Source organism: Macaca fascicularis, chromosome 6 (genome assembly GCF_037993035.2).
Source record: "Macaca fascicularis isolate 582-1 chromosome 6, T2T-MFA8v1.1".
NCBI classification, from domain to species: domain Eukaryota; kingdom Metazoa; phylum Chordata; class Mammalia; order Primates; family Cercopithecidae; genus Macaca; species Macaca fascicularis.
Window position 1 is genome coordinate 102,909,057 of NC_088380.1, and position 12,449 is coordinate 102,921,505.

The 12,449-nt window shown below is 44.3% G+C and overlaps 1 protein-coding gene across 4 annotated transcripts in view; it reads left to right on the forward strand.

Moving 5' to 3' along the window:
* LOC135971373 (SH3 domain and tetratricopeptide repeat-containing protein 1-like) overlaps positions 1-12,449 on the forward strand; it is a 52,210-nt gene that overhangs the window by 13,428 nt on the left and 26,333 nt on the right. The window lies entirely within an intron of this gene.

Consider the following 12,449-nt stretch of genomic DNA (forward strand, 5'->3'; position numbering starts at 1 on the left):
GCATCTCATTGTTTGCTAGTGTTAGCTTTCCCCTTCGTCAGTGTAGTTTATTTGTGTAGCCTCTGTTGGTAGGAAGTTATTTGTGGAATTTGTGAATGGAAGGGACCTTGGAGGTCTGCTAGGTCAGCCCAGTGATTTTCAAGATAAACAGAAATACAGGGAAATGTTCCAGCTTCTTTGGTGGCAAAACCAGGAATAGAAAGCAGTGTTCTTTGTGCCACAATGTCATTGGAAGACAACTCAAGGTGGGCCTAAAATGCAGAGTAACTAACTTTCATTTATCTCTGCTTCTGACTCTTGTTATCAGACATTTTAAATTGACCTTAATGTGTTCGCAGAAATATGAAAAGTTCTGACTTGTTTACATATAAGGTACTTCTTTGCCTACTCATTTGGTTGTTTTTTTCAACAGGATTGAAAAGACATTGTTATAAACTGAATGTTAATGTCCCCTCCAGATTCTTGTACTGGAACCCTAACTGCCAGTGTGATGGTATTAGGGGATAGGACCTTTGAGAGGTGATTAGGGTTAGATGAGGTCATGAGCGTGGGCCCTGGTCTGACAGGATTAGTGCCCTTAGAAGTAGAGAAACCAGGCCGGGTGTGGTGGCTCACACCTGTAATCCCAGCACTGCCTAGCTAATTTTTAAATTTTTTGTAAGGTCAGAGTCTTGCTGTGTTGTCCAGAGTGGTTTCAAACTCCTGGCCTCAAGCAGTCCTCTCACCTCAGCCTCTCAAAGCACTGGATTACAGGCGTGAGCCACACGCCCAGCCCAGTGATTTTTTGTTGTTAAGATCAAGGACGGGTTCCCTGGCTTGGCATTCAAGGCTCATGATCTGGGCGTGATATGCAAGTTGGGTTGCAGTGTTTCCATTCCCGCCATCAGCCTTGCATTCCAACTTGTTGCCTAAGCGCTGTTCTGAAGCCCAGCCTGAGAGCTGCATTTAGAATTTATACCTTCTCATCTCTTCATCTTCTTTGCCTATGTTCTTATCTCCATCTGGGACATCGTCTTCACCTGTGTTCTTATTTCCGTCTGGGACATCGTCTTTGCCTATGTACTTATCTCCATCTGGGACATCGTCTTCACCTGTGTTCTTATTTCCGTCTGGGACATCGTCTTTGCCTATGTACTTATCTCCATCTGGGACATCGTCTTCACCTGTGTTCTTATTTCCGTCTGGGACATCGTCTTCGCCTATGTTCTTATCTCCATCTGGGACATCATCTCCACACTTCTGCCTCTTTAAATCTTCTCCATCCTTCAAGACTTGAAATACTCACTTCCTTTACATGATCCCCGCTCTGACATCCAAGCTAGAATTAATCTTTCTTCCTTTGAACTCTGATAGTGATTAATGTTTTTCATCCTTTAATTATGCAGCAGTCCTGTGTGTTAGATATTATTATTTCCCCAGTTTTTCATAGTTACTCTGAAAATATTTACTGTAGTCATATATTTTGAGTATGTAATATGAGCGACATTCAAAAGGTCCTGGAGAGTGAAAGGCAGTCCTACTCCCATCACTGCTCTGTGACCACTGTTGCCAGTTTTGTTTGTTTGTTTGCTTGTTTGTTTTTCCAAGATGGAGTCTTGCTCTGTCACCAGGCTGGCGTGATCTCAGCTCACTGAAACCTCCACCTCCTGGGTTCAAGCGATTCTCCTGCCTCAACCTCCTGAGTGGCTGGGACTACAGGCGCGCGCCACTATGCCCAGATTATTTTTGTATTTTTAGTAGAGACGGGGTTTCACCGTGTTGGCCAGGATGGTCTGGATATCTTGGCTTCTTGATCCACCTGCCTCAGCCTCTCAAGGTGCTGGGATTACATGTGTGAGCGACTGCACCCAGCCTATGTATCTTCTTTTTAAAACACAGATGTTGGCATAAGATAAACAGTGTTCTCCATCAGTTCCCCACTGGTAAATATTTAGGTTATTCCCAACCGTTTGGATTAATCAATGCTGAGTTGTACGTAATTCTTCCATATTTGCATCAATATGTTCATAGGATGCATTGCTAGAAATGGAATTGTGGGATTCAGGGTTCTGCACATTTTAAATGTTGATGGGTGTTGCTCGATTCCCTTCTGTTAGGGCCATACTGTTATCTCACTGTCAATGTGTAAGGGCGCCTATTTCTATTTCCTTGCCAACAGTTTGTTCTGACATCACACACACACATAAAAATAGCCCTTTGTTCCAAAAACATGGACATTTTACCTTTCTACTTAAAGTGTGAGCACACTGACTGAAGCTCTGTGTTGCAGTGATATGTGCTGCTAGGATTGTGGCTCTGTTTTGAATTTGCTAGCCAGGCTATGGCTTTCCAGTCAGTTATTTTTTGTTTTCTTCATGTTGTTCCTGCCGTTGGGCTGGGGTAACCTGTGTGAATTTCCTTCTACTGCCCAGCCAGATTTCCTTTCCAGTGGATGGGCTTAGTGTCTCATATGGCAGTCCTGTTTCCTGGTGATCTGGGCTTAGTGTGTCATCCGGCAGCCCTGTTTCCTGGTGATCTGGGCTGAGTGGCTCCATGAGAAGTTGCACCCATCTTCTCCAGTAGTGCGTCTTTTCACAGCAAGCAAAACATTTTCACCACTTTTCTAGCGGTACAGGCACTAGCTCTTTTCTGGGCATCAGGAGACCTGGCTTTGTTCTGGTTCAAGCAACAGCTGGTGAGTTACCAAAGACAAGTCGCATCTGGCCCCTGGTCCTTTGCTTTATAAGTGAATCGCAGTCCGAGTGGGCATCACTGCCCTGGTCTCTATGCGGTGCTGAGTGTTGTGGGGATGATGGCTAAGTGTCAGGATGCATTTCCACTGCTAGGGGATTACAGGCCAGCCAAAGACACAGGAGGAAAGCTAACAGCCCTGGGCAGGTACACACAACGAGAGGAGTTTGAAAGGGTGGTTCCAAGTTCCTTGGTGTGATTGATGTGATCACAATAAACATTTTATCTCTAAGTCTTGGGCCATTGGACCAAGAGAAGAGAGAGCTGGTGTTGAGTTGTAGTGAGAGGTGTGTGGTTCGTGTGCCTGCTGAGCCTGGCTGGGACTCAATTCCATTGAGTCCCATTCCATTTTACCTTCTGTTTCCACCTTTTTCGTGCTCCTGCTTGTTTCTCCAGAAAAAAATGCAATAAATTGCTTTCAAAAACTTTACAAAAGCCATAGATGCTTATTGAAAATAGTTCAAATGATATGGAAGACAGAAAGATAGTGAGTGTTTTTCTGTTGTGTGTTTGGATGAATGTGTCTTTGGGGTAGTCACTATTAACACTGGGTGTATTTCCTTCCAGATCTTTTCCAGTGTACCTACAAATACATATGTACACTTTGTAAAAAACAAAATAGTACCTGATAAACATTGAGTTCCCCTACTCCCACTGCACAGTCTACATGGACATCCTTTCATGGTGATACGATGAGACCTGATCGACTCCTTTTGTTCGCTGGAGGGGCAGGTAATAATAGCTACAGATAACTCACCTTCAGTGGGCATTTACCATGTGACAGGGTCTGTGCTCCGGGCAGGCTACATGAAGTGGGTCTTAAGGCTTTTTACAACAATGCTATGGGTGAACACAGTAATTGTTAACATTTTGCAAATGATAGAATTGCAGTAGAGAGAAGCAAAGCTGCTTGCTCAAACTCATGGCATGATTCCTGAGAGAGAGAGAACACTTTTAAAACAATTGTTGCTATAATCAGGTGATTTATGATCATTTCAAGAAATAGTGCATTCAGCGAATACATTTCAGGGTCTGGTACAGTCTGGGAGCTGGTCCTGAAAATGCACTGGGCTAGAGGTAAGGGAGCGGTCCATTGGCCCTGGACCGCTAGTGCAAGGAGGGAGGTCCCGGGGAGAGGGGGTATGGAGAGGAGGTCTCTGAACAAACCTTGCAACATCCATTTCTGCTGAGTCTGGTCCGAGGTCTGGGTCTTGACATGCACACTTTTCAGAGATACTTGGTTTTGATTTTTATCATGGCTCACCTGAGCAGCCATGGTTTCAAACTGCCTGGAGATGTGGTCTGGAAGGCCAGTGCTATGCCCATCCTTCCCGCTCCTGCAGGAGGGGAGTCATCCTGGACTAGAGGGCTTTGCCTGTAATCAGCTATCTCATAATAAGTGGATTTGATGCTGGTTTCGCTAGGTCAGGAAATTTCCCATTTGGAAGGAAAACTGATACTTGTTTTTGGGTTTTGCTGAGGAGTCACAGGGTTTAGAGCAGGGACTGGAGGTTTGTTGAGACACACGTGAGTGCACTCAAACATCTTCCATGAAACGTGGAAATAAAGACAGTGTTCCAGAGAGGTCCCTGGCTTTGGGATATACATATTTCAGTAACAGAATGGCACTGGATGTCTGCTGAATTTTTTTCATGCTATTTTGGCAAATTTTATTTGGGTGTGTGTCTCCTTTACAGACGGTATGACATCAGTTTTTGCCACCAAGTATTTACAGCCATTGGTCCCTCCTATGTGGGTCACTTTTGTGCCGTGGTTTCTTTGGGCAAATTGTAGGTCTCCTACCCAAAGCACATTGCCCATTTCAAGGTGCTCCTGGTTTCTGAACACCTGTGGCAGTGCCTTCCCTGTAGGTGAATCCAGCGGAGAAAGTACCCCTCCCCAGGAGGTGGGGACTGGTGATTGCCTGAGTGAGGAGGCCGGGGATGAGCCCTGGACTAGAATTTGGGACTGGCTGCTTTTTCCTTCCCCTCCTCTCCCTCCTATTTTGCCACCACCCCCACTTTTTAAAAATTTCTTATTAAAAATTAAGCAATTATTTTGGTTTCCTTTATTCGCTATTCCTTTCTAATCGCATGCAGAGTGAGCCTAGGACAGTGGAAAGGAAAGTTGTACTTAGCTTCAGATGATCCTACCAGTCCCGCATTGAGGGGCTTCCGCCAGGCAGCATCGTCAAGTGGCGTTGAGGTTCTCCTTTCAGTCCTCAGCGTTAACCAGCAGAGGCAGGTGGTACTTATTCCTGGTTAATGTTGAGGAAGTTGAGCTCAAAGTGGCTAAGGGAACTTCCCAAAGTCACATAGGAAGTAGCAGAGTAGAACCAAACACAGATTGTCTCTGAATCAGGCAGGTCGTCCGATTCCAAAATGGGCTCTTAATTTTTGGAGGTCAAAAAGCTGAACAGACACAGATATTTCTTTTTTTTTTTTTTTTTTTTTTCTTTTTGAGCTAGGGTTTTGCTCTGCTGCCTAGGCTGGTCTAGGCTCAAGCTGTCCTCCTGCCTTAGCGTTCTGAGTGCTGGGCTTACAGGTTGGTGTCACCACACCCAACCGAACAGACATTTCTTGAAAGAAGACATACAAATGGCCAAAAAATATGTGAAAAAAATGTTCAGTATCACTTACAATCAGAGAAATGCAAATCAAAACCGCAGTGAGGTATCATCTCACCGATTAGGATGGGTATTATCAAAAAGACAAAAAATAACAAGTGCTGGCAAGGATATGGAGACAAGGGAGCTCTTACAGGGTGTAGGGGGGTGTAAACTAGAGCAGCTGGCTGGGCGCGGGGTGCACGCGGACATCCCAGCACTTTGGGAGGCCGAGATGGGCAGATCACCTGATGTCAGGAGTTTGAAACCAGCTTGGCCAACATGGTGAAACCCCGTCTCTACTAAAAACACAAAAATTATCTGGGCATGGTGGATCACACCTGTAATCCCAGCACTGTTGGGCGACTGAGGTGGGCGGATCACTTGAGGCCAGGAGTTCAAGACCAGCCTGGCCAACGTGGTGAAACCGCATCTCTACTAAAAAATACAAAAATTTGCCAGGTGCAGTGGCAGGCGCCTGTAATCCCCGCTACTCAGGAGGCCGAGGCATGAGAACCACTGGAACCCGGGAGGCGGATGCTACAGTGAGCGAGCCGAGATTGCACCACTATACTCCAGCTTGGGCAACAGTGAGACTCTGTCTCAAAGAGAAAAATGAAAAAGAGTAAGAGTAAGCTAGGGCACCCACTATGGCAAACAGTATGGAAGTCCCTCAGAAAACTGCAAATGAAATTACAGTGTGATCCAGCAGTCCCACTACAGTGTAGATACCCAAAGAAAAGGAAATCAGTGTTGGAGGGGCATCCACACCTCTGTGTTTCCTGCAGCACTGTTCACCATAGCCAAGGTATGGAATCAGCCTCGGTGTCCAACAGCAGATGATGGATAGAGAAAATGTGGTCTTTATACACAGTGGAGTACTAGTCAGCCATAACACAGGATGAAGTCCTGTTATTCTCAACAATGTGGATGGAACTGGAAGATATTATGTGAAATAAGCCAGGGACAGAAAGTTACACAGCATATATTCTCTTATGTGGAAGGCAAAAGGAGTGGATCTCATGGAAGTTGAAAGTAGACAGAGGATCCTAGAGCGTTGGAAGGGTGGGGGAAGAGGGAGATAGGGAGAAATTTGTTAAAGGATGCAAAATTAGAGCTGGATAGGAGTAAGTTCTAGTGTTTTATAACATAGGACGACTATAGTTAACAAGAATATATAGTTTCAGGCTGGGCACCATGGCTCATGTATGTAATCCTAGCACTTTGGGAGGCTGAGATGGGTGGATCACCTGAAGTCAGGAGTTTGAGAGCAGCCTGGCCAATGTGGTGAAACCCCATCTCTACTAAAAATACAAAAATTAGCCGGGCATAGTGGTGGGTGCCTGTAACCCCAGCTACCAGGGAGGCCGAGGCAGGAGAATAGCTTGAACCTGGGAAGCAGATGTTGCAGTAAGCTGAGATCACACCACTGCACTCCAGCCTGGGCAACAGAGCAAGACTTTGTCTCACAAAAAAAAAAAAAAAAAAAAAAAAAAAGAATATATAGTTCCAGATAATTGGAGGAAGGGTATTGAACGTTACCAACACAAAGAAATGATAAATGTTTGAGATGGTGGATATGCTAATTACGCTGATCACATAAATTACATGTAATATAACATCACTATGTGTACTCCATACATATGTAGAGTGCACAATTATGTGTCAATTTAAAAAGAAAAAGCTGAACTTAGATTGCAATGGCTAAGTAGCTAGCTTTTTCATATTTTTGATATAGACCCGGGGCATTTATTTTAAGTAAACTACCCTTGGCTTCAGGAAATGTTTAGTATTTGAATTTTAGCCTTGCATTTTATTATACAGAGAAGTAAAACTGTAGGCTTGCTTTAGATACAGTCACAGGGGTTTGCCGTGATGACTTTTTGTGTAATGAGGGGGAAATATACCTTAATTAATAGGCATACATGCTCATTTTTCTCCCTCGTACACATTTTTAGTTGTTGTCCAGGCATTGTGATACTTATGTAAACAGTATGTGATATCTTAGGTAGGAATCAGAATTTTAAGGTAAGAATACTTAGAGTTATATATTTTTCAAGCTTTCAAAGTGGACATTTTACATGTCTATTATATAACTGTAATTAAATTTTCAGAAAGACAATACCTGTCTCATATGGGTGATGCTCTAGCATGTTTTGTTTGTTTGTTTCTTTCTTTTCTTTTGTTTTTTTTTTGTTTTTTTTTTTTTGTGGAGACAGTGTCTCACTTTCTCCCAGACTGGAATGTAGTGGTGCAATCATGGCTCACTACAGCCTCAGCCTCATAGGCTCGAGAGATCCTCCCACCTCAGCCTCTCAAGTAGCTGGGACCACAGGTGTACAACACCATGCCCAGCTAATGTTTAAAATTTTTTGCAGAGACAGGGCCTCCCTCTGTTGCTCAGGCTGGTCTGGAATTCCTGGGTTCAAGTGATTCTCCTGCTTCATTCTCCCAAAGTGTTGTGATTACAGTCATGTGCCACTGCCTGGCCGCATATAAGTGGGATGATGACTTTAGCCTAGGAGTTCCACACCAGCCTGGGAACATGGCTCAAGACCCTGTCTCTACAAGAACTAAAAAAATTAACTGGTCGTGGTGGTACCTGCCTGTGGTCCCAGCTACTCCAGGAGGCTGAGGCAGGAGGATAACTTGAGCCCAGGAGTCAAAGCTGCAGTGAGCTCTGTTCTTGTCATTGCATTCCAGCCTGGGTGACAGAGTGAGACCTTGTCTCTTAAAAAAAGTTAATGGCTACCTGATTATTCATAGGAAAAAAACCTGAACTCTGATCTAAACCTTATACCTCGTACAAAAATTAACTCAAAATGGATCATGGACTAAAATGTACAGTGCAAAATAAAGATGAAAAGAGGAGCTAGAGACTGGGAGAAACTATTTGCAAACCAGATGTCTGATAAAGGACTCATATCTATAATATATAAAGAACTATCAAAATTCAGCAGTGAAACCAAATCATCTACTTTGAAAATGAATAAAAGACCTGAAGAGGCATTTCAGATAACATATAAGCACAGGAAAAGATGTTCAACATCATGAGCCATCAGAAAAATGCACACTAAAGCCACATCACTATACACCTATCAGAATGCCTAAAATAAAAGGTAGTAACAAGACCAATGCTGGTGAGGATGCAAGGAAATGGGATCACTCACACTTGGCTGGTGGGAATGGAAGATGGTACAGCCATTCTGGAAAACAGCTGACAGTTTCTGAAAAAACTAAATGTGCAATTGCCATAGGATGCAGCAGTCACATTCATGGGCAGTTATCCCAGAGAAATGAAGACTTATGTTCACACAAAAGCCTTTATGTATCTGTTCATAGCAGCATTATTTATAAAGGCTAGAAACTGGAAACAGCCTGGAAACTGCTCAGCAGGTGAATGGTTAAACAAACTGGTGCACCCAGGCCCCAGATACCACTCTGCAGTAGTTAATGACATCGTTGTTCATCAGTCTTTCAAACTAGAAACCACTATCATGCTTAATCCCCTTTTTTCCATCCTGGGTCTGAGTGGACTTCATTTTGCATTTCTTTCCAATGCATTTTCCCTCTGTCCTTTCTGGTTGCGCCTCATGCCTCATTTGAACTATTGTAAGAGCCACTGAATTGTTTCTCTGCCTCATCATGGAATCCTTTCTACACTTGATGCCCCGCATTGTCATTGGAACAATCTTTCCAAAACATGAACAAACTAACTTAAAGGAATATCCCACGTAGCCTTCCAAATAAGTATAAGCTTTCTGTTAGAAGTTTTACTTCTTGTCTATAGGGAACCCCAGAACTCTAGAGAGACGGATTTGCTGTCTGCATTTTAAGATCAGGCAGAAATCCCTGGAGGGGCCCATGTGGAATATTGGCACAAATACTGGTTGTAGAATCAGAAGCCCTCATATCCTGGTTCTAACACCAGCTGGATGTTCTTGGGAAAGTTTTGGTTTCATAACCTCAGAAACTCCATTTCTTAAGAAATGGAGATGAGGAAGCTTACTGAAGGGATCACACAAGGCTGCTGGGAGGAGCGGATGAGGGGCTTGGTGAAAATGCTGTGTAATCCATGAAGCCCGTTATATGTGTGAGAAGTGGAGCTGTGTGAATAGCGGTTCTGGAATCACTGTATGAAAACGATGGAAAGCACATTCATATTTCTGCCTGATGATACCACTGGGCACCTGTGTTGTACATGCCTGCAACATGAGTGAGGCCCGGGTCAGTACGGCTCACAGTTTGGTTTTCATGCAGTTAGAAAGGCCCGAGAGGACCCTTCCCCCCTCCAGCTGTAGGAAGGAGGTGGCTGTCTCCTGCCTATATTTGGTGGAATTGTCTGTGGTTCCTTAGGGACAGGAATGCAGGGAGTGGGGGGGGAGAAAGCCGGCCTGACTGCTCGCTAGTCAGCCTTCCCCCACGGAGGAGTGGAGGGGTCATTTCGTGGTAACCTGCCACGTCTTTCTTAACCCATCTGCTCTTAGAAATGACCAGCATGACAAGTAAAAGACCCGTTAGAGACAGATGGGCTGTGTGTCCCCTGCGTTTATGGCTTTGTGGCCTCAGAGCTGTCAGGACTCGATAGCTTTCTGGGGAATGCTGGGTCAGCCAAGGGGCTGAAAATAGTGAGAGGAAGAAAATTCCCCCTCGCTGCTCTGCTCTGGGAGTGGTTACTGAGGAGAGCAGCATGGAGAGCCCAGCCGTGGGGTCCCTCTCAAGCACGCCCTCACCGCAGTGGGAATGCAGGTCTCAACCTCCCTAGGCCTCCGTGATTTTCGTCTGTCACATACTCACCTCCAGCAGGGATGTCTATGGTGATGAGATGAGGGAGCATCATAGCAGATGTGGCACTTAGTAGGCTTGCGATGAGTGGACGCTGGCGTCAGTGGAACAGGAGACTGGGCGCTGCGTGTGGACGCACTCACGTGCTGGTGGCATGGGTGGACAGAGGAGAGAGGGACGCTCTGCCATTCTCCTTTTGGCCTGTCACCCCCGCTGTTTTGAACAGAATCCCTGAGTGTATTCTGTTGCCCCAGTCAACTTGGTAGGCTGATTGCTCAGTTTTCTGCTTCCACATTTGATTTCTTATGAATGGGAAAAGGAATACTTCAGTTACTTTTCTGGTTGATGGCATATATTCCTTGATATCACCTTAATGCTTTTTAATTTCTATGTATTTTGGATTCTGGAGCTTGCCTGACATCTGTGGTTTTATGCCTCACCCTCTCGCGTAACTGTTGGCCACACCAGGACCAGAGAGAAGTGACCAGACCGATTGGTAGCAGGGCTAGGACTGGAATTCCCCAGCCTTTTGGCACCCAGCAGGCTCTGTTTTCTGTATTGCACTGCTCTTCCCTATTTCGACCCCTGTTAGGACAGTGGATGTGAAATGTAGCTGGGCGCTTTTGGGGGTGTGTTAGGAGTGTGGCAGATGCCTCAGACTGGCATTTTCCCCTGATTCTGAATTCTCATGGCTCAGAGTTAGTCTCTAGGCTACGGACCGGGAAGATACAGGAAGTTGTTTTGTGTGGCAAACTTTGCCTGGGCATTTTTTTCACCCGGCAATTTATTTGGTTTGGACTGGAATAAATCTCTGATATTGGTTTCTTTGCCAATATTATTAGGGAGTCGAGCCTGACTTGTTAACTTAGCCCGATTCGTAGTGCTTAGAATCTCAGTGAGTGTGTGTTGAACTGAGCGGAAGTGTGAGAACATCTTGGATAGTGGTTTGCAAACCTAGCTGCATCTGGGGGGCTGTGAAAAAAGCATGCGTGCTTACTCCAGACCAGTTGAAATAGAATCTGCAGGAATGGAGCCTGGGCAGCTATAGTGCTGTTAAAAACCGATATACCATAAAGGTTGAGATCCACTGATCCACAGTGAATTGGAGTCCTGGATCATAGACATGCCTTATGCTTTCACCAGCTTAGAATGGTTCTTGTGCTTTAGAACTGTGAAAAAAAGTGTTATGCAAACAAATGTGGAAATAGCCTAAATGCCACCTCCTGTTACTACCTGCCATGAAGTATATTTACCAGTTATTCACTCTATTCTGATCTCTACCCGTTCCACCTTTTCTTCATGGAACAATGATTTGACAGTTGGTTATGCAGAACCAGAGTAAGTGTAGTTTGATTGGCGGGAAACAATTTTGGGTATGAAGTACTCTTTAGGCATTTATTGAACTCTTGTTTGTACCACTGCTGTGCTGGACAGTTTATAAATATTCCTTCTTTAAACAAGGCCTATGGAGTCAGGCTGCCTGCGTCTTGCTAACTAGCTGTGTCATCTGGGGCAAGTTTTTAAGCTTATATAAACCTGACTTTCAGCTATGAAATGGGATGACAAGGAGTCATTATCATCTCACAGGATTGTGCAAATGTGTGTGTAAAGTGCTTAGTTTGGTGCCTAACACATAGTAACTACTCAGTAAAGTTATTATTACACCATCATCATCATATTTAAATGTAAATATTAAGAGCTAATAAATTTGTAAAGGTAGTATATACCCTTACGCCTTGAACCAAAGACTAGTTTAGTTTTAAGTGGTTGGGTTAATTTATCACTTAAATATTAGCCTCTTGAATACCTTGAATTTCAATTGAACGTAGCCAGAGGATTTCATAATTGGACTGTTGCCTCTGGAAGTTGGAGCTTTGTTTGGTTGGTTGGTTTCACTTCCTACACTAAGCATGTGGCTGTGTGCATCTTTATGGTGACTTCCGGTACTGGGGAATCAAAGCTTCATTCGCTTCTTTGGAGGAGATGATCTTATGCCATATGAAGCACTCAGACTTCGTTAACTATGTACCATCCAGACAAGACCAGGTGCTTCCCATGGCAGCCTGTCCTTTTCTTAGCTCTCTCATCAATCTAGCCTGTTCCTTCTATTCCTCTTTCTATTAGAACTCCTCTTCGAACAAGGAATGTTGTTTTGTCACTGCTAGGTCCCCAGCAATTAGTAATGCCTAGCACATACTAGGTGCCTCCTGAATGTTAATAGGTGATAATCTAGCAGAACACAAGATAAATCCGCAGGTTGAGATTTAAGCTGTGTGGTATGAACGCTGCATTGGCAAACTTATTGAATTAATTTTGTTAATACAAGTTT